General features: G+C 46.1%; 1 long non-coding RNA gene across 1 annotated transcript; it reads left to right on the forward strand.

The window, feature by feature from the left end:
- The first annotated feature begins 6,125 nt into the window (after positions 1 to 6,125).
- On the forward strand, positions 6,126 to 22,598 carry LOC115089565. The gene is made up of 3 exons (XR_003856166.1): positions 6,126 to 6,252; positions 8,386 to 8,514; positions 20,115 to 22,598. It is a non-coding gene; the product is annotated as an uncharacterized LOC115089565 (long non-coding RNA).
- Positions 22,599 to 23,601: the final 1,003 nt, after the last annotated feature.

Raw genomic sequence — 23,601 nt, forward strand, 5'->3', positions numbered from 1 at the left:
GGAGCAAAGAGATTGGAGTGATGCTGGTATGCTGAGCAGGCAGTGAATGGAAGAAAGAAGAGATGCTGGGGAGGTTGGCGGAAGAAGGAGAAATGCTGAACAGAGGGACAGAGAAAAGGAATGCTAGGCACTGTGGGCAGGGGCAAAGGGAGGGGCATACAGGGCTTGGCAGAGAGTGAGAGGTAGATGTTGAGTGGGGCAAGAGAGGAAGATACAGTGCCAGAGCTGCTGCCAATAGGTGAGTGTGTAAGGGAGAGAAAGCAAGCGTGAAGGTTTATCTAGGGCACCTTAATGTCCTTGTCCCGGCCCTGCAGCACAGCTGTGACGTGGTGATTTCTCATTGCACGGCACTGAGCCTGTTCACTTGCTCCCGTGCTACAATCCCTTTCCTGGGGAGATGGTGATGGGTACAGCTGTGCATTGTGTGATCACAGTGGCAGGCACGCTCCTTTATCTAAGAGCACACACAGCTGTAGTTTGGAACAGCACCATTATTAAAGAAGACTTTGATAATAGCAGTCGCTTTGTCAAAGTGAGATCTTACAGTTGCTTTGTGAATCTGCTCTGTGACGTTCTGCTCATGTCTGCTCAGTTTCCTGGTTAAAATCCCTCTTGGTGCACATCAGTAAGCATGCATTGGGCTTTGACTTGACTTTAAGAGCCCTGGTTCTTCCCCAAGCTCTCTTATTTGTCGTCTGCCTGCCTTGATTAGACTGAAGTTCCACGGAGCGGGGACTCTCTCTTATGCGTATCTGTGCAGTGCTGCTTTACATCTAGTAGCACTATGGAAATAAGTAGCGGCAGTAGTAGCTGACATCAGAAAACAAGGTCTTCGTCCTGCCTTAGGATTCAGCTTCTCAAAGAAAGAATTAGCCTGAGTTTTATCTCTCTTTCTGAATTTTTTACCACTTATGTAAGAAAATAAGAGATCACCAGTTCACCTTTCCGCAGCGGTAACATTAAAATTAGGGGGAGGGAAGGAGTCGGGGCGGAGTTAGGGAGGAGTCGGCGGCGGCACCGCTGCCGGCGATAATGTTTCAAACATTATCGCCGGCAGTAACACGGGGAATAGCACCAAATTTTACGATGACGCTATGCCTGCGAGAGCCTGCAGCCGGCCGCACCGCGGCAGGTGAAATCGCACCTCCGTGGTGCAATCGGCTGCGGGCTATTCGCCGCCCCCTTCTTCACCCCCCACCCCCTTTAGCGCAGGCCTCATCATTCCGCACGGACACTCCCGACAGTTTTTGGCTGCGGTCGATGGGCAACACTTCAGTCACATTCCCGTTATTGGGACTGCTGATGTCCTGGTGATCTCGGTTGGTCTCCGAAGACATTGCGGTCCTGTTGCAGGAATCATGAAATCGCTCAATGGCAATTTCCAGTGATCCAGTGGTCTCGTAAATGGCAAAGGCAAAGTCCAATTTTTGAAGAAAAGTTTTGTTGTAGCCAATGAGTGTTCAGCATGGCAAGAATGCACAACTCTCTCTCCTCCTGCGTCTGTGCCATGACTTGCTCCTTATATAATTCTTTATTTTGAAAATTATTCCCAAGATATCAACTTGGACAGAAAAGAAGCTGTTGTCATTACAAATAAAATAATTCAAGAAAATAGCTTAACAATTAGAATTAAATACAAAATGACCAGCAGCAAAATTATAAGAATTGGAGAGGGGGGGAAGGCGGAAAGAAATAAAGAGCGTACATAAGCAGTTTTTGTTACAAATCTGGTCGCTACACACTAGAACAAACCTATATACTATATAGCTGAAGCAGTAATAGGATTCTCTGGGGATAATGACCGTATAAAGGCTCTGAGCTGGTCTGGTTCTAAATATACATATTGTACATTCCTATATCTTATACAACATTTTGCTGGATATTTTAACACAAAGCTTGCACCAAGCTGTATAACCTCTGTTCTCATTTGTAAGAATTCCTTACGTCTCAACTGGGTTACTTTTATGACGTCCGGGTAGATCCAAATAGGACGACCAAAAAAGGATACCTGCCTATTTCTCAAAAATAATTTTAAAACATAATTTCTTTCAGACAGGAAAGCAAATGAAATAAGAAGAGGCTTCCTTATTTTGATCTCTGAATCCAGTGAGGTTTCTAAGAAATTTGTTAAGTCCAAATTCTCCATTAGAGGCCCTGCTACGGCTTGCTCTGTAGTTTCCTCTCTTTGCTGTAGATAATAGGCCTTAACAATAACAGGTGTTGCTGCTTCTGGAATCTTTAATATATGATTCATATAAATCTTGAACATATCTAGAGGGGATGTTAAATGCTGGACTGGAAAATTGAGAACTCTCAGATTGTGAGCTCTTAGTGAGTTCTCTATTCCCTCTAGTCTTTTGTTAGCAATTTTCTCAGAAGTTATCAACTTCTGTTGGATTTTCTCTATAGAATCCACTCTCTTTTCCAGGCCATCCATTTTTTCATTAAATGTCCTTATTAATTTGTTATTGATTATTATTTGTTCTCTTGTTTCCAAAGTTATCTGGGAGAGGGATTTGATAGAAGTTTCTATAGATTTCAAAGCAGCCCATATCCCTTCCAGTGTAATATTAGTAGATGTAGAAATCCCAAAACCAGCAGTCATTGCCCTTAAACGGTTTTCTCCCTCCTCCATATTACCTTGCTCGCACCTCGCTGATCCTTGCAATTGTTGTCCTTCTATCGGGCGTGGGGCAGCCACCTCTACTGATCTTCCCAGGTTGGCCGTTTCCTCTCTCGCTCCGGTGCTCTCACCTCCTCGAGTCGCCTTATTTGCTCCACCCAGATTGACCGCCTGGGGAGCCTCTGAAGCGACCGAACTGCTTGGTATCGCGCCGTTGTTAGTAGAGGGTGCAAGCCGCTTCGGCTTGCCAGGGCTCAGCGAGATGTCCGAGGTCAGGGGTGAGTCCGCTCGCTCTAGCGTCTCCGTCCCAGTGACCAATCTCACCGGCGTTGAGGCTACGGATCCGGCAAAGAATCCGTCGATTCGAGGCTGTGAGGGCTCTAAGGGAGGTAAGCTGTCTTCCACCCCCCTCAGTCTCCCTTTTCTTTTCGTGTGCGTCATGTTTTTAGGTAATTTGGAAGAAGAAACAACCAGCCTTCTCTCGGCATTTCTCGCCGACCTAGTGTGTGGCGGCCATCTTGCTCCGCCCCCCGGCTCCTTATGCTTTTCAGGCATTCTTGGCCACTGTGTCACTGCTGTGGTTGGGGCAATGGACATGGCGATTCTCTGTAACTGCCTGCAATTGGCTTGGAGTCATTGGCACCAAAGGCAGCTTCTCTGACATGTGCAATACTAATGTCCATATGCAGATTTTATGTGCTTAGCTCTTGTAAGATGCCCCATTGGCAGGAATGTTGGCCATCTTTAGCAAAAATCGCAGTTCACCATAACACAGCAGTTTCACTCCAAAACACGACATAAACAGACACAAATATCACAACACATAGTTCTTTCACTTGAGGACTCTTGCAAACTTGCAAAAAAAAAAGAGTCCCTATTCGGGCACCACTTTATGTAACCCCTGGGCGGGATGTCTCCTTTTTCTTGCACCTAGTGGCACATACGAAAAAGAAAAAGGGATGGAGCCTGTCTGCACAACACTCCTTCACTGACTCTCAGTCTTTCCTTTACCCCACCAGAGTCCTGTCAGCCTGAAACTGAAATTAAAAATCCACGAGGATAGATGGTGCCTTGGGATGATAAATAGCTAGGACACACCATCTGCTGTTCCCACATGGGGGAGCAAAACCTAACCCTCTCTCACTAATTTCTATACAAAACCTTTCCAATCCCTACATAATCGATTACTACGTTACAGTGCTAAGATAATAAAGGGGTAATTTTCAAAGAGTTATACGGGAACTGCGCACATAAAATTAGCATAAATGTGCGTGAGTAGTATGTGCGCGCATATGCGCTATTTTAGAAACTTCGCAAATACGTACCTACTTGCAGTGTGGAGTGAAAATATTAATAGGAAAAAAAGGGGCGTTGCAGGGTGGAGTTCAGAAATACTGTACACATGCAAATTGCTATTTTGTAAGCAGTATACATGCATACATTACCAAATTTGTCTGAACACTTTTACACCTGCTAATTGACTCGTGCAATTGAAATCAGACTTGTCTTTTCACTGCAGTTTTTGGGTGGGAGGTCTGGATGAACGGGTGGATGTCGAGGCAAACTGACAATTCCAAGTACGCATGCAAGTATTTTCAAAAGCAGAGTACATGTATACTCTATAAAATATCTGCCTCTGTATTTAATTCTGGTTTGTCATGCGGCAAACTATTACAGTTATTACATGTTGCGGGGTGAAACTGGTAGTGGACCCTTGGGCCAGCCTGGTGGAGCGATAGCTCCGAGGATGGTACGGAGGCCGGGAGGTGGAACACAGCTGGTGCGGACGAAGAGGAGCTTCACCCTGGAGACCCGAGACCCCCCAGGAGGAGCCCGTAGGGATCCGGGTCACTGGGACTTAGGAGTGTGGCAGCGGAGAGACGTAGGAACGGACCAGTGGTCGAGGCTGGCTGAAGACAAGGAGAGTCGAGGTGAGCCAAGGTCAGGAGCCGAAGAGTCAAGCCAAAGGAGCAGGAACTGGAGCGGAGCAGGACCAGCAGGAACAGGAGCGGATCTGGGTCAGAAGGATCAGGAGCGGATCTGGATCAGCGGGATCAGGAGCAAGTCAGGAACAGCAGGATCAGGAGCAAGTCAGAAACAGCAGGATCTGGAGCAAGTCAGGAACAGCAGGAACAGCAACTAACACTGACAAGGAGCAACCTCGTTGCAAGGCAAGGCAGAGGAGGCAGACACCAGCTTAAGTATCCTGCCGGCATCTGACGTCAGTCTAGGGGCGGTTCAGCACTTCCGGGTGCTGGACCTACAAAACCCCGGGCCTCACGCACGCACGTTCCCCAGCAGGGGAGGAGCCAGAATCGGGCCTTGGCGGCGTCTCCACGAGGGAGACACCGCTGCCATGCGGCCAGGCCGGCCCCGGGGTTTGCGGCTCCCAGCACGGCGAAGGGGACAGAAGAGCAGGTAAGGACCCACCGGGATCGCAACAATTACATGCATAAAATATACATGCATATTTTCATAAAAAAGGGTAGAGTAAGTGTGCATGTACTAAACACATGCGTGTACTTTTGGAGCAGAAATACGCTGTATTTTATAAACCATGCTGCTCCTGCCATACAATTTATAAAATACTTGCATAAATCTCCATGCACCCACTTATGTGCAGCTGGGCTCTAAAAGCACAAAGCATTTTCTTGACATTTTTACAATTTTAAAATTTCATTGAGAAAGTGATGTTTGTAAACACACCATGGAGAATAAAAGAGAACAGATGGAGGCAGGGTGTCAGAAGGAAGAGAGAGCAGCAAAAAGCAAAGACAGAAGGAAGAAAGACAAAAAAAGAATGAGGAAAATATCATAGCAACAATTATTTTTAAACAATAAGCATTTAACTCCCCTTTTCCCAGACTACCCTGACACTGCCCCAATAAAATGTGAAAAGAGAGAAAATTTATTTGGGCTTTGATGCATCTTCTGATCTGAGTAGGATTTTATTGTTATATTATTTTTTTACCATATAATTAATTTTTAGTTGTATCTTTATATTTATTTTATTTTAATTTTGAGCCTATATTGTAATGTTTTTGTATTTTGGTTTCTGTTTTTATTAAGTATTAATATATAGACTATTTTTTATATTGTATGTATTGTTAAACTAGTTGGAGCCATTTATTGAACAGGAAGTGGATAAATGAAATAAATAAATAAATGTCATTTGAAAAATAATGTCTGTTGAGAAACAAGCAACCATGATCAGGGTTGAGGTTTTTGTGTTTGCAGCTAACTACAGGTGACCCAGTCAAGCCTGCTTCCTTAGTCTCTCTGATCTGAGCATTTCTTGTACTAACTACAAGAAACCCACAAATGCTTAGAGAAGGGAAATAAAAAAACTCCAGAATTAGCTCATTGTGTCATTCATGGCTTGGACTTTGCAGGCAGTTTGGAATGTAAAATGAATTTGGCTATGTCTGCCTAGCATACGTGGAATATGTGTTCACAGTCTGTAAATTTGTTTTTATTCACCAGCTGGGCAAAAATTAAAAAAGGCCCTGTCAATGAAATGCAACTGAGACAGAGACACGGGTTCAGATCTCACCTGCACCTCCCCCAGCCCCTGTTAGTCTGAAGGTGATTGAACCCAACAGCCAAATGTCTTTGGTCAGGTGATGTAGGTAAGTACAGTGTGCACACAAAAACAGCCCAGAAACATGCCCGTACGTTCTAGCGTTAAGGAGGACCCGGGACATTGCGTTGAGACTGTGGCAGAAGAGTAGTGGCAACTGAGAACAATAAATATGATAATATGAAAAGCATATACATAATATTTAATAAATAATGAAATAAAAACAGACATGAGAAATATACAACAAAAAAAAAGGTGAGGAAAAGAGCTCTAAAATCCCACCATCATCATGTTTCCTCAAAATATGCCTGCAACAGGGTTTAGAACCTAAAAACATTAAATATAAAACATATCAAATAATATAAAAATACAATTCGTATAACAGTCAATATACAAATATAAATAGATACATAAGTTAATTTCAACAAAGTGCCCGTTAGAGAGTGTTCACATCTACATAGAGAGAACACCAGTAGAAATATGGAAAATCCCTGGAGTGATGGTTAGTCGCCTCCTTGGTGGTCCAAGAACTTGCTGAGCTTCTAACAGTGACCATCCATCCACTTGGGATCCCAAATCTGTCCACATCAATAACATTTCCTAAATGCAATAGTTACAAAAAAAGAAATTGCATGTTTAACAAAGAATTTGATGCATACAATGTAAATCTCAAAGTTGCAAAAAAAAAACCCAACAACCTTTTACCATGGAATCACATGGTAGTGGAGCAGGGATAGATTTAAGATTTTGGTACCCGTAGGCAGAGTGCCAGGGTGGCATCCCTTTGAAGCTGTGCAGGCACACTTGTCCTAAGGAAAATGGTAGCAGAATCCTCTTTGGCCTGGATATTTGGCACTCTAGGCAGTTGCCTATGCTGGCTATGCCTAAATCTGGGCCTATGATGGTGCAGATCTTCTATGTTCTTTAGTACTCTGTAGGAGTATAACATGCATACATAAAGTGATTACAGATCTGAGGGCCTGCTTTATGAAAGTTTTTCTCCCATTCTGTGTCTATGGGAAAAATGCTTAGTAAATGAGGCTCTGCACATAACATAAGACTTACCATACTGGGTCAGACCAAAGGTCCATCAAGCCCAGTATCCTGCTTCCATCAATAGCCTATCCAGGTCTTAAGTACCTGGCAGGATCCCAAGGGGTAGATTCCAAGCTGCTCATCCCAAGAATAAGCAGTGGATTTCTGCAACGCTACCTTAATAATGGTTTATGGAGTTTTCCTCCAGGAACTTGTAAACCTTTTCTAAATGCAGGTACCCCAATAGCTTTTACTACATCCTCTGGCAAAGAATTCCAGAGCTTAATTATGCGCTGAATAAAAAAATATTTTCTCTTATTAGTTTTAAATGTATTACCTATGTCAGTGTGTGCCCCCTGGTCTTTGTATTTTTTGAAAGAGTAAACAACTGATTAACGTTTACTTGTTCCACTCCACTCTTTGGGGCAGATTTTCAAAGCCCTATGCGCACTGGGCCTATTTTCAAAAGGCCCGGTGGTGCATATAAAGCCCTGGGACGCGTGTAAATCCCGGGGTGGGGGCGTGGACAGAAGCCTCCGTATGGCCACTGGGCTGGGGGATCGCGCGCCGGCACTTGGCCAGTGCGCGCAAGTTACGCCGGCCTCTGGCAGGCGTAACTTCAACAACAAAGGTACGGGGGGGGGGTTTGGGCTGGGGGGGCGGGACAGGTAGGGGAAGGTAGGAGGGAACGGGGAAAGCCAGCTGGTCTCCCTTAGGGCTCGGCGTGCACTAGTGTGCACACCCTTGCACGCGCCAACTCCTGATTTTATAACATGCGCGCGGCTGCACACGCATGTTATAAGATCGGACGTACATTTGTGCGCGCCGGGTAGCGCGCACAAATGTAGACCACGCGCATCACTTTTAAAATCTGCCCCTTTATTTTATAGACCTCTATCATATCAATCCCTCAGCCATCTCTTCTCCAAGCTGAAGAGTCCTAACCTCTTTAGCCATTCCTCATAGGGGAATTGTTCCATTCCCTTTATCATTTTGGTCCCCCTTCTCTGTACCTTTTCTAATTCTGTTATATCCTTTTTGAGATGTGATGACCAGAACTGAACACGATACTCAAGATGCGTTTTTTAATGCTAGCCTTTCACTATTATTACTACTAATACTACTATTTATATAAAATGCTGTACAGGTACATATGAGAGAGAGTCTGTGCGCCAAGGAGCTTACAATCTAGCCAAAACTTACAGACAAGGCAACCAAGAATCTGGAAGACGTGTAACAGACACCTACTTAAGGATTTAAGAGCAGTTTTGAAAAGGTGAGTTTTTGAACTGGATTTGAATGTGCCCTAATAACCTGGGGTGGGTTTTGCTACTATAATATAAAGAAAAAAAAAAAGAAAAACTATATATGTATGGCTAAATAATAAATTCATAAAAAAATATAAAGGGGGAGGGAGAAATTCTACCCAGAATTCAGAAACTCAGAGGTGGGAGGATACCCCATACATCTAGGTTGTTCATTTTTAAAAGTGCAACCTAAATAAAAGCAGGAGCCCAAATGTATGAGAAGAAAACTGTATAGTTTCAAAATACATTGATAGAAAAGAATCTTTAGAAATGAAAATTCGATGTAGTTGGTAAGATAAATGTAGGTAAATGTGAGCATATCAAATGTATAAATAATCTGGGTCACAGCCGCTTACTGCAGGTTCGTGCAGCATGAAGTCTGACTCTATGTGGGAGAGCACAGTTCTCAAAGATATGTTTTATCCCTGTCCAGATCTTTTCGGACTGCAATTCAGCCAAAGGACAAAATACATTAATAAAAAAAGAAATGAAAGACGTTAGGGGAAACCCCGCGTAACGAATATTGCCAAAGAACGCCCAGCTGGTTTCAGAGCCTGGGGTGGTTGTGCAGGAATGGTGGAGGGCGGACAGGAGATGGCGATTTTCCCCACCCGCCTGGTGTTCTCGCCCGTCTCTGGAAAGGACGGCGCTCGGCTGGAACTGGCCAGGGGGCTGTGGGGTGAATTTTTAAAAGCCTGGCGGGAGCCAAAGCCGGGAGATAGCGCGCAGGAGTCGGGCCGGCACGCGCTGAGCGGATTTTCGGAGGCGCCCAGGTACACCCCGTATCTCCCGGGTTGTGCACAAATAAGAAGTAGCAAAGGAGGGTGCGGCGTGCGGGAGGGGTCAGGCCGGGGCATGGGCAGGACATGGGTGTTCCGGGACTTTAACACGAAACAAGCGCGTAAGTATTCATGCGCACAAGCGCACGCTGGGGTCCCCTGCTGTGGATGGCGTGTAAATAATAAAATTTAAAAAATGGTGGTGGTAGCAGGATAAAAGGGAGGCTATTTAACTAGGGGAGTTAGGAAGTCCTATCCCTTACCTGGGTGAACTGGGAACGAACTGGGAATACTGGGAATTGCATCGGCGCCCGTCTACTAAAATCCCCCCCCCCCACCTTACACGGTAGATGCAGCATTTGCGCATACATGCGAGCGCCCATGTAAAATTGTGCGCACACGTACACGCATACAGCCTGTTTTGTACCATTTGCGCATAGATGTGTGCGACCACGTCCTTTAGCGCGAGCAGGCACTCGTGCGTACGTGGGCGCCCGCACGCCAGTGTCAAAGTTACCAATCCTGCTTGGCGCAGACCCTCCACCTTCAGACGTTCTACCGCTCTCTGAGCACCAGCAGACGCCGCTGCACCTCCCCCCCCCCCCCCCTGCCTTCCTTCCCCCACCCTAATCTGGCTTTAGGGAGAGGGCCTGGCTCCTGCTGAAAGGTTCCTGTTCCTTTCAGGACCTCCCTCCCTCCCATTCCCCCTAGAATTGCTGTCACTAAGAGAAGGACACCCCCCCCACCCCCAGTCTGGCCCTCACTCTTTACGTCTCCATCTCCTTGGCAGGCGTGAGCTGTTGGTACTCGCTGTAGCCTACCCGAGAAAAAAAAAAGGAATTATTGGGAAGGGCAGAACAATGGGGCCTTTGTGCACTGAAGGCAGTGAAGTCATAGTTTCCCAGGCTTTCAATTTTGCCTGAGATGCCTTGCAATGAGGAAGAAGGGGAAGGGGAAGGGGAAGGGAAAGGGGGGGGGGGGGCAGTACACAAAAGAGAGAGTCCTGCTGAATGCATCAGAGGGCAACCTGCAGCCTATACATGCCCGGCGCATAATGTTCCATCGCAGCTGCTCCCTGTCGCAGGTGGCCATCCTTTCAGGACCCCCAGGACACACAGAACATGGCATTCGCATGAGATTGCTCTTCAGACTACATTTTTTTTAGGAGCACTCCTGCTTCCTTCGTGGCCTTTGCTGCCATGTTTTGGCAGAAGCTGACTCATTAGCTAATTGAATTGCTGAAGAGGACAGCGACTGTTTCATTTCTGACTCTGATTTTAGTCCAATAAGATCTCACCCGCTGACTGTCTGTAACTTTTCTGTTTCTCATGCTTGGTGGGAGGTGACTCCTCCTGGAGCTAGAGGGTTGCCTGAGACCATTGCAACCGGAAGCTAAGGCCTGATCTCGAGAGCCTGAGGTCTCCGTGCTCTGCTCTGTGTCTTTGGGAAATGGGATTGTATCGCCTCTGCCTCCTGGTGCATCAGTCCGGCAGCAGGTAAAAGGTGTTGCGCTTTGTGCAGGTAGCTCTTCTATTAATCTGGCATCCCTGTTAAGTCCATTAAGCCGTTTGTTTATGGATAGGCTCCGGCTGATTTCCAACTCAAGCTTGAATTGCGGATGTTTTAGTCGGTGCTGCATGCTACCTATTAACTCTATGTGGTGGTGTTATTGATTAGCCCTTGGAGTGATGCCTGAATGGTTTTCTGTGGCTATGGTCACAATTATGAAGTAAAGATATTCCTTTGCCAATTGGTTTTTTTTCTCTTCTCAAATTAGGTTTCTGTTTCTTTTTGAATCTGCAGCTCTAAGCGGGACATCATTTTGGTTCTGACAGGTAGTGGTAGGGCTGTACAGATGCTTTTCCCATCGCTTCCTGAAGAGCTGGGCCTGCAGCAATTGGTGGCTAACATGCCAGGAGGTGATGTAACTTCTTGCCCTTTGTTCCAGCTGACCTCATGGCATGAGCATGCTCCCTGGGCGTTCTACATCCAGTTCCAGATGTTGGTGATGCTCCTGCATGCAGCACTCCTGTCCAACCATGGGATACACACCGGAAAAGATTAGCCTCTCTCAGGGTTCCCAATAAGTATAAAGAATAAATACAGATAAAAATCTGACTATGGGGAGAATTTGGAGACCTCAGACACTGCATGGAAAAGGATCCAGCAACAACTTCATTCTGTGGGTAACTTCAGCCACTAATCAATCAGTGAAAGGTTTTCTGAAAGTAACAATACTGTTACCAAGGATCCTCAGATTCTATGTTATGCATAAAATAAAGCAACCTTTCCCTGCAATGTTTCAAATCCCTAAAGAAATTTTAATTTATTGAAATAAACAGCTTTTTAGGAGGAAGAAAATAGAGAAATGATCACTTTTTTTGGTCAGTTAAAAGGATGACTTGTCTGTTCATTGGCCAGCCTGGCTTGACGCAGGTAAATCTGGGAAGAAAAACCAGTGGAAAATGTGGCTGTCACGGTCAGGCAGGCTGGATTCTGCTATTTCCCCCAGCAGGGGTGGTACAGGACTTCAAGGCTGAGCAGGACAAGGTCTTCACCTGGCCAGCCCCCTCCACCTTGGGTTGAGCCCGCAGGTTCTGGGGGCCAGCAGGACGTCCTTAGAGTGCTAGCAGTCAAACTAGGCCGGGACTGGAGACGAGGCTGAGACTGAAAACAGGTAGGAGCTGGAGAAGAAGGCTGGAACTAGAGGCAAGAGCTGGAGAGGGAGACACCAGTCGGAACAGAGGGCACACTGGAACGGGGCCACAAAGAGGACTGGATAGTACTAGACAAGGACTGGCAAAGAACTAGGAATATACCAACACAGGAAAACAGGTATCAAGGCAAAGATAAATATAAGGCAAACATACAATGAGGCCAGGTGGCCACAAAGCAAGGCAGAGTTGGAAGGCCCCAAGGGCCACACAGCAAAACAAGGCTAGGACAGAAGGTCTGCAGGCCCCAAACTAAAGCAAAAAAGCCAATGAAGCAAGACAGCAAGGCAGGAAGGCCAAAGAGGCCTCAGAGCAAGGCAAGAAGGCCAAAGAGGCTGCTGGACAAGGAAGGAAGGCCAAGGAGGTTGCAGGGCAAGACAAGGAAAGAAGGCCACAAGGGCCAAGCAGAAGCAAAGCAAGAGGACTGGAGCAAAGAGCCGAGGTGACTCAATAATGAGGCCCAGGGAAAGGAAGGGTCGTACAGGGCTGAGCTTGCTGCGTGCAGCAGCTAGAGTGATTTATTGAGCATGGCTTAGTGAGGGCCTTTGCTAGTAGGAGGGCTGCCTAGCAGCCTGAATCGTCACAATGGCAACCCTGAGGAGAAAAGTAAAACGGAGGTGTTGGTAGCCATAGACAGCTGATGGTCGAATGAACAGACCTAACATGCCTGCCCTATATTAACATGCAACCTGCCCGTCTCTACATACTGCTCAGTTCCGAGGCTCTTCACACGAGGTTCAAGATGGATTTAATTCAGAGACAGAGTCACTATGAAAATAAAAGAAAGGGCAAGAATGAGAAAAAAGGGAGAGAGGAAACAGCACAATGGGGAAGGAAAGGAGCAAGCAAAAGACAGTGAGTGAAAGGAGCATGAAAAGAGAGAAAGAATAAAGTTAAAAAAGGAAAAATGTGAGAAATGAGATAAAGTTTAGCAAAGAGTAAAGAAAGAGGGATCAAGAGAGTTTATTAATATGGCTAATTCCCCTCTAAACATTCCTATATGTGGTGCCTGAATGTGCGCTGCTGACACAGATGAGTGAATACAGGGAAGTGATACAGATGTGCTGAGCATAGGATGTGGTGCAGGTATGCTGGATGTGGGTAACTGACACAGATGAGTGAATACAGGGAAGTGATACAGATGTGCTGAGCATAGGATTTGGTGCAGGTATGCTGGATGTGGTTCACTGACACAGATGAGTGAATACAGGGAAGTGATACAGATGTGCTGAGCATAGGATGTGGTGCCGGTATGCTGGATGTGGACCGCTGGCACAGATGAGTGAATACAGGGAAGTGATACAGATATGCTGAGCATAGGATGTGGTGCAGGTATGCTGGATGTGGGTAACTGACACAGATGGGTGAATACAGGGAAGTGATACAGATGTGCTGAGCATAGAATGTGGTGTAGGTATGCTGGATGTGGTTCACTGACACAGATGAGTGAATACAGGGAAGTGATACAGATGTGCTGAGCATAGGATGTGGTGCAGGTATGCTGGATGTGGTTCACTGACACAGATGAGTGAATACAGGGAAGTGATACAGATGTGCTGAGCATAGGATGTGGTGTAGGTATGCTGGATGTGGACCGCTGGCACAGATGAGTGAATACAGGGGAGTGATACAGATGTGCTGAGCATAGGATGTGGAGCAGGTATGCTGGATGTGAGCTGCTGACAAAGATGAGTGAATACAGGGAAGTGATACAGATGTGCTGAGCATAGGATGTGGTGCAGGTATGCTGGATGTGGATCACTGGCATAGATGAGTGAATACAGGGTAGTGATACAGATGTGCTGAGCATAGGATGTGGTACAGGTGTGCTGGATGTGGGTTGCTGGCACAGATGAGTGATACAGATGTGCTGAGCATAGGATATGGTGCAGGTATGCTGGATGTGGATCACTGGCATAGATGAGTGAATACAGGGTAGTGATACAGATGTGCTGAGCATAGGATGTGGTACAGGTGTGCTGGATGTGGGTTGCTGGCACAGATGAGTGAATACAGGGTAGTGATACAGATATACTGAGCATAGGATGTGGTGCAGGTAAGCTGGATGTCAGCTGCTGGCACAGATGAGTGAATACAGGGTAGTGTTACAGATGTGCTGAGCATAGGATATGGTGCAGGTATGCTGGATGTGTGCTGCTGGCACAGACGAGTGAATACAGGGCAGTGATACAGATGTGCTGAGTATAGGATGTGGTGCAGGTATGCTGGATGTGGGTTGCTGGCACAGATGAGTGAATACAGGGTACTGAGGGTAGTGATACAAATATGCTGAGCATAGGATGTGGTGCAGGTATGCTGGATGTGGGTCACTGACACAGATGAGTGAATACAGGGTACTGAGGGTAGTGATACAAATATGCTGAACATAGGATGTGGTGCAGGTATGCTGGATGTGGGTCACTGACACAGATGAGTGAATACAGGGTACTGAGGGTAGTGATACAAATATGCTGAGCATAGGATGTGGTGCAGGTAAGCTGGATGTCAGCTGCTGGCATAGATGAGTGAATACAGGGAAGTGATACAGATGTGCTGAGCATAGGATGTGGTGCAGGTATGCTGGATGTGCCCTGCTGGCACAGATCAGTGAATACAGGGAAGTGATACAGATGTGCTGAGCATAGGATGTGGTGCAGTTATGCTGGATGTGGGTGGCTGACACAGGTGAGTGAATACAGGGAAGTGATACAGATGTGCTGAGCATAGTATGTGGTGCAGGTATGCTGGATGTGGGCTGCTGGCACAGATGAGTGAATACAGAGTTGTGATACAGATGTGCCGAGCATAGGATGTGGTACAGGTGTGCTGGATGTGGGTCGCTGGCACAGATGAGTGAATACAGGGTAGTGATACAGATATACTGAGCATAGGATGTGGTGCAGGTATGCTAGATGTGCGCTGCTGGCACAGATGAGTGAATACAGGGAAAGTGATACAGATATGCTGAGCATAGGATGTGGAGCAGGTCTGTTGATGTGGGCTGCTGACAGAGATGAGTGAATACAGGGAAGTGATACAGATGTGCTGAGCATAGTATGTGGTGCAGGTATGCTGGATGTGGGGCTGCTGGCACAGATGAGTGAATACAGGGTAGTGATTCAGATGTGCTGAGCATAGGATGTGGTGCAGGTATGCTGAATGTCGGTCACTGGCATAGATGAGTGAATACAGAGTTGTGATACAGATGTGCCGAGCACAGGATGTGGTACAGGTGTGGTGGATGTGTGTCGCTGGCACAGATGAGTGAATACAGGGTAGTGATACAGATATACTGAGCATAGGATGTGGTGTAGGTATGCTGATGTGGGCCGCTGGCACAGATGAGTGAATACAGGGAAGTGATACAGATGTGCTGAGCAAAGAATGTGGTACAGGTATGCTGGATGTGGGCTGCTGGCACAGATGAGTGAATACAGGTTAGTGATACAGATGGGTTGAACATAGGATGTGGTGCAGGTATGCTGTATGTGCATTGCTAAAAAACTATGCACCCAAATAGTATTTTATAGAAGACACATATATATCAATGTCAATTCAAACTCACAAAAAGTGTCCCATCTATTGTTTCTGAGATAATATTTCAAATTATTAATGGGGAAAAGACCTCCACTATCAAAAGACCATGGCTCATTACAATGACTTTCTGAACAAAAAAATTTTTAAGGAGGAAATGGAATGATTCATAAATCTACAATGCATTACTGGCTTGTAATGCTATGTATCAGTTTTAATCACGAACGTGCATTGCTGGCACAGATGAGTGAATACAGGGTAGTGATACAGATATGCTGAAGATAGGATGTGGTGCAGGTATGCTGGATGTGCGCTGATGGCATAGCTCAGTGAATACAGGGAAGTGATACAAATGTGCTGAGGATAGGATGTGGTGCATATATGCTGGATGTGGGTCACTGACACAGGTGAGTGAATACTGGGAAGTGAGACAGATGTCCTGAGCATAGGATGTGGTGCAGGTATGCTGGATGTGGGCTGCTGGAACAGATGGGTAAATACAGGGAAGTGATACAGATGTGCTGAGCATAGAATGTGGTGCAGGTATGCTGGATGTGGGTCACTGACACAGGTGAGTGAATACAGGGAAGTGATACACATGTGCTATGCATAGGATGTGGTGTAGGTATGCTGGATGTGGGCCGCTGGCACAGATGGGTGAATACAGGGAAGTGATACAGATGTTCTGAGCATAGGATGTGGTGCAGGTATGCTGGATGTGGGCCGCTGGCACACATGGGTGAATACAGGGAACTGATACAGATGTGCTATGCATAGGATGTGGTGTAGGTATGCTGGATGTGGGTCACTGACACAGGTGAGTGAATACAGGGAAGTGATACAGATGTGCTATGCATAGGATGTGGTGTAGGTATGCTGGATGTGGGCCGCTGGCACAGATGAGTGAATACAGGGAAGTGATACAGATGTGCTGAGCATAGGATGTGGTGCAGGTATGCTGGATGTGGGCCGCTGGCACAGATGGGTGAATACAGGGAAGTGATACACATGTGCTGAGCATAGGATGTGGTGCAGGTATGCTGGATGTGGGCCGCTGGCACAGATGAGTGAATACAGGGAAGTGATACACATGTGCTGAGCATAGGATGTGGTGCAGGTATGCTGGATGTGGGCCGCTGGCACAGATGGGTGAATACAGGGAAGTGATACACATGTGCTGAGCATAGAATGTGGTGTAGGTATGCTGATGTGGGCCGCTGGCACAGATGAGTGAATACAGGGAAGTGATACAGATGTGCTGAGCATAGGATGTGGTGCAGGTATGCTAGATGTGCGCTGCTGGCACAGATGAGTGAATACTGGGAAGTGATACAGATGTGCTGAGCATAGAATGTGGTGTAGGTAGGCTGGATGTGGGCCGCTGGCAGAGATGGGTGAATACAGGGAAGTGATACAGATGTTCTGAGCATAGGAGGTGGTGCAGGTATGCTGGATGTGGGTCACTGACACAGGTGAGTGAATACAGGGAAGTGATACAGATGTGCTATGCATAGGATGTGGTGTAGGTATGCTGGATGTGGGCCGCTGGCACAGATGAGTGAATACAGGGAAGTGATACAGATGTGCTGAGCATAGGATGTGGTGCAGGTAAGCTGGATGTGCGCTGCTGGCACAGATCAGTGAATACAGGGAAGTGATACAGATATGCTGAGCATAGGATGTGGAGCAGGTCTGTTGATGTGGGCTGCTGACAGAGATGAGTGAATATAGGGAAGTGATACAGATGTGCTGAGCATAGTATGTGGTGCAGGTATGCTGGATGTGGGGCTGCTGGCACAGATGAGTGAATACAGGGTAGTGATTCAGATGTGCTGAGCATAGGATGTGGTGCAGGTATGCTGAATGTCGGTCACTGGCATAGATGAGTGAATACAGAGTTGTGATACAGATGTGCCGAGCACAGGATGTGGCACAGGTGTGGTGGATGTGTGTCGCTGGCACAGATGAGTGAATACAGGGTAGTGATACAGATATACTGAGCATAGGATGTGGTGTAGGTATGCTGATGTGGGCCGCTGGCACAGATGAGTGAATACAGGGAAGTGATACAGATGTGCTGAGCAAAGATTGTGGTACAGGTATGCTGGATGTGGGCTGCTGGCACAGATGAGTGAATACAGGTTAGTGATACAGATGGGGTTGAACATAGGATGTGGGTGCAGGTATGCTGTATGTGCATTGCTAAAAAACTATGCACCAATAGTATTTTATAGAAGACACATATATACAATGTCAATTCAAACTCACCAAAAAGTGTCCCATCTATTGTTTTCTGAGCATAGGATGTGGTGCAGGTATGCTGGATGTGGGCCGCTGGCACAGATGGGTGAATACGGGAAGTGATACACATGTGCGAGCATAGAATGTGTGTAGGTATGCTGGATGTGCGCTGCTGGCACAGACAGTGCATTGGAATACAGGGTAGTGTTAAAGATGTGCTGAGCATAGGATGTTGGGTGTAGGTATGCTGGATGTGGGCCGCTGGCACAGATGGGTGAATACAGGGAAGTGATACACATGTGCTGAGCATAGGATGTGGTGCAGGTATGCTGGATGTGGGCCGCTGGCACAGATGGGTGAATACAGGGAAGTGATACACATGTGCTGAGCATAGGAGGTGGTGCAGGTATGCTGGATGTGGGCCGCTGGCACAGATGGTGAATACAGGGAAGTGATACAGATGTGCTGAGCATAGGATGTGGTGCAGGTATGCTGGATGTGGGCTGCTGGCACAGATGAGTGAATACAGGGAAGTGATACAGATGTGCTGAGCATAGGATGTGGTGCAGGTATGCTGGATGTGCGCTGCTGGCACAGATGAGTGAATACAGGGTAATGATACTGATATGCTGCATAGGATGTGGTGCAGGTATGCTGATGCCGGTCACTGGCATAGATGAGTGAATACAGAGTTGTGATACAGATGTGCTGAGCACAGGATGTGGTACAGGTGTGGTGGATGTGTGTCGCTGGCACAGATGAGTGAATACAGGGTAGTGATACAGATATACTGAGCATAGGATGTGGGTATGCTGGATGTGGGCCGCTGGCACAGATGAGTGAATACAGGGAAGTGATACAGATGTGCTGAGGATAGGATGTGGTGCATATATGCTGGATGTGGGCCGCTGGCACAGATGAGTGAATACAGATTAGTGATACAGATGTGCTGAGCATAGGATGTGGTGCAGGTATGCTGGATGTGGGCCACTGGCACAGATGAGTGAATACAGGTTAGTGATACAGATGGGTTGAACATAGGATGTGGCGCAAGTGTGTTAACTATGAGTCACAGGCACAGGTGAGTGAATACAGGTTAGTGATACAGATGTGTTTAACACAGAATGTGGTGCAGGTATGCTGGATGTGGGTCGCTGGCACAGATGAGTGAATACAGGGTAGTGATACAGATGTGTTGAACATAGGATGTGGTGCAGGTATGCTGGATGTGGGCCACTGGCACAGATGAGTGAATACAGGGTAGTGATACAGATGTGCTGAGCATAGGATGTGGTACAGGTATGCTGGATGTGGGCCGCTGGCACAGATGAGTGAACACAGGGTAGTGATACAGATGTGTTGAACATAGGATGTGGTACAGGTATGCTGGATGTGGGCTGCTGGCACAGATGAGTGAATACAGGTTAGTGATACAGATGGGTTGAACATAGGATGTGGTGCAAGTGTGTTAACTATGAGTCACAGTCACAGATGAGTGAATATAGGGTAGGGATACAGATGTGCTGAGCATAGGATGTAGTGCAGGTATGCTGGATGTGGGCCGCTGGCACAGATGAGTGAACACAGGGTAGTGATACAGATGTGTTGAACATAGGATGTGGTACAGGTATGCTGGACATGGACCACTGGCACAGATGAGTGAATACAGGGTAGTGATACAGATGTGTTGAGCATGGGATGTGGTAGAGGTATAATGATGTTGTATGCGGACGCAGATGTGTGAATATAGAACAGGAGCACAGGCATACAAAATGTGGCTCTGTGAAGTCAAACAGAAAAAATTACAAGTCTGAATTTGTCAGGTGATGTGGAGGAATTTAACGAAGCATTCAGACTCTACATGCACTTGTACTGACCCTTAGTTAAGCCCTTTGCATCTCAGGCAGGAGTTCGTGTGCTGGGTTGGGCTGTTATTTCTGGGTGCTGGTGTGAGTGGTCTTCTTTTGCTCTACATAATCTTCTGGCATATCATTCAGCTGTAAGAATTTATGGGGAAATACCTGAGTCCCCAGGCATTGCTAAAAAGTGGAAGCCAGTAAGACAGTCAGCTGCCTATGAAATGTTCCTGAAACTAGGAACGGTTTTAAGCGAATGTTGCATCTGCTTCTCAAGCTCACCTTAGCCTGCTTGGAGTGACCAAGCTGTCATAGTTAAGCTGGGTGGCTCTGCACCTAGGGTTTGAGCTATTTATTACAGATACATGTTTCTTGCCAATCACATGTTAAAGTTGCATACTAGAAAATCAACTTTTAATCTCCTTCAATGTTTTAACTCTTTCAGAACTGTGCCCTCGAGACATGGAGGTAGCACAGCTGCTTCCAGCAAGATTCTGGGATTCCTGGACCTTGAGTCCATTTTGTTCCTGGCCATCATCGTGGCTGATAATGTGAGAAGCTGCAACGCTGCAAACTTCGGCCAGCAGATTTATTCATGCCTCTGTATATGCAAAATGAATTCACCCAATTTTAAACCTCTGTAGGGTCAATAGTGGAAAAAGCAGCTGTGGCAAAAGTAGATGTTAGACCCCCCCCCCAAAAAAAAAGGAAATATTTGTGATGGCCTGAAAGAAGACACCCCATTTACAGCCTCCACTCCATTCCACCCACAATCATGAGAGCCAATTTTTAAAAATGATTAAAGGAGCTAAACACAAGAATGACCCCCTTCCTGAACACAGTGAAGGAGTTTGCATAATATTAGGGGTGCCCAAGCAGCTATGGCACCCAAAGAGCTGGCGCCGCTGCCCACAGCCATTCACAGATGCATACCCAACTTGTATTTGGCTCTGGCAGCTGTCAGACTCCTTCTGGAGCAGAGCCGCATCTACACAGCTCCTATTATGCTCTTGGGAGAGTGGGCCGGCCAGGTCTGAGCACTGGCAGGGGAAAGGGGTACTTGTGTGTTTGCTTTTTGTGTTATGTTATTACTGTCGATTTGTTATTATGTTTTGTTAGTTGGAATTTATTTTTTTTAAAAGATATATTTTTGCTGTGTTGTCAAAAATGACAGGAAAGGAAACGAAGGTCTCTGGTTCGGTTGCTGGTGGGCTGGGGGCAAGGGAGAAAGTCATTCTCATCCCTGAAGGGTGACACCTAGTGGTTGGAATTAGGGCCTGTGATTGCAGGTGCTTGACTCCTGGCCCAGGACCAGCACTGCAATCACCAGACTACCAGACTAGGTACATTGGGTGGGGAGGAGAGGTATAAAATAGAGGGAGAATTCCTGGAGGCCCAGCCCTGCTTCTGACTGAGCTGGAAGCAGCAGGAGAGAACTGCAGGATGGAAAAAAAAAAAGAAAAAAAGAAGATCTTCAGAGGGCGTTTAACACTTCCAAAAACAGTATCAGCAGTGATCCATTTCAGTGCATTTTTAATGTACACAAAACAGACATTTCTACATTTGTTGCCATTTTCCAGCACTTTTATTTTTTTAAAATATCCTGTATTCTCTTGTAATGCCTGAATGCCATCTGTCTGGTGCATTCTTGTAAAGTCACTTTAATGTAATCTGCAAAATGACATTGTCACAAAATTTAACTATATTATTATTTATATGTCTAAAAAATAAGAAAAAATGCTATTAATCCTTCTCCCTTCTAAAGGCTTCCTCTGGTCACTTACCAGCACGTTCTGCACCCATGGGCTGGGCACCGCTGCTTCTGACCTGTCCTGATCCATCTCCCATTGCTCCAAATCCTCTGCACGTCTCCTGCAATTTGACTCCAAACAGCTATTCACAGGCCCAGACTGTGTCAGGGTCCAGGAGCTCCCAGCCAGATGAGACAGCTGCAGGATTTGTGAGAGCAGTTGCTAAGCACATGCTATTAGTTCTGCCTCACTGGGATGCTTCTGTCTGCCTGTATGTGCAGGCAGAAACTAACACACTCAGATTAGTCGGGCCAAAAAGCCTGATCTGAAATTGTAAAACCTGCCTGTAATCTAAGTGCCCATTCATCCAGTGGGGCTGTTGGATTGTGATAGTAGATTGATTGGGCACTTTGCCAATTATTCCACCCTCCCACCAATTTCCTGGGTTCTCTTCATAGCCTGGGATGAGAATGCAAGAAACCCTGCCCCTGGATAAATAATGGGAATATGGGTGGTGTTTGTAAAAATCCCCCCCTCCCGCGCAAGCAAACATAGTAATTGGTGCTGATGGGGCAGACAAGGATAATAACTCGGTGTGGATTCTGCGGAGAATGTTGCCTCGCACCTCCTATGCCGAACATTTAGCCTTGCCAGTGGTCATGGTTGCTTAATTTCCTACTAACAGAGCTCTGGCACTGCTCGGTGTGCCTTGCTGCTTCCCTGCAAAAGATTCCTGCACCTGAGCATGTCTTGTTGTTACAAGGCAAGAGCTCCAGGCATGGATCCGCAGCCAGCTGCCATGTGGGCCTCCAAAGCTTCCTCACCATTCATGCACACAGCTCTGGGGTAAGGAGGCCCCTGGGAGGCACTCCCTTCGCTTCTCTGGAAGGCACTGCTTGACTGTGGAGGTTTTGTCAGACTATTTTGCTTAGAAGTCGAATATATCTTCCTATAGGTATAATTCTTGTTTAAAGAACATTCTGCTTATGAAAATCACTTTTCCTCGTTTTACGGAGTTCCTTCCTACAGAATTAATTGCTCTAATCAGAAGAGCGGGACCCATAGCATTTCTCAGGTTCATAATCCCCACCCAAGGCAGGCCCCGAGATGCTGCAGGAATGGGAGTCATTTCCCCAGAGTCAGTCACTGTAACGCTGCAACATGGGGGAGATTTTCACTGCAATCTTTTTTTTCTGTGATTATAATGATTTGGGGACAGAGGCTTGTGTTGCAAAGAATAAAGAATACATGTATCTGGCCTCTATGCCGTTTTCATTTTTGAAGCACAAATCCGCTGTGTTGCAACATCCTAAATTTTCAGAGAACCAAGGTATGATTTGTGGGTGCCAAATCATCCTTTCCTTGTTTCTACAAAGTTGTTACACATTTTCTTATAAGTGAAAATGAGCTCTTCTCTACCAAAGCCCCTGCAAGCAAGCAACTCCAAAATTCAGCTTTTTCTACACCACAAACTAGAACAATTAAAAGTAAAAGGTGTGCTTCCTCTCCTGGTTGAAAGTGTCAACATAAACTTGTTTCAAATAAAGCTCTACCTTGGTTCATGTTAAAATCACGGGGGTCAGTATGAGGAAGAGATGGCTGAGAGGGGACAAGATAGAAGTTCATAAAATCATGAGTGGGGTGGAACAGGTTAAAGAAAAGGCAGTTATTTACTCTTTCAGGTAATACTAAAACAAAGGGCCACTCCATGAAACTAACAACAAATGGCAGAAGGTACGTTTTCCCTCCAAGCACAATCAAGCTGTGGAATCTGTTGGAAGGGGTCATGGTCAAGGCGACGAGCATAGCGGGGGTTTAAAAGAGCTTTGGACAAGCTCCTGGAGGAAAAGACAATAACACATTAGCTAGGTGGATTAACCAGTGACTGCAGTTCTTCATCAGGGAGGAATTTCACCCTAATGTCTTGGAAAAAAAAAATTAAAACTGCAAGAAAGCCATAAAAATAATGCTTACCTGGTTAAAAATAAATAGACTGGATTGGCTTTGAAAATAATCCACCAGAAATATCAATAAAGTTATTTTTATAGTTTTTTTTTTTTTTTTGTAATACAATTTTTATTGAGTGATCCTCAGACACAATATGAAACTTTGCCGATAACAGACAAGCAAACATAATACAACAAACGATATTGATGACACAAATATAGTTTTATCAATGTA

Source organism: Rhinatrema bivittatum, chromosome 4 (genome assembly GCF_901001135.1).
Source record: "Rhinatrema bivittatum chromosome 4, aRhiBiv1.1, whole genome shotgun sequence".
Taxonomy (NCBI): domain Eukaryota; kingdom Metazoa; phylum Chordata; class Amphibia; order Gymnophiona; family Rhinatrematidae; genus Rhinatrema; species Rhinatrema bivittatum.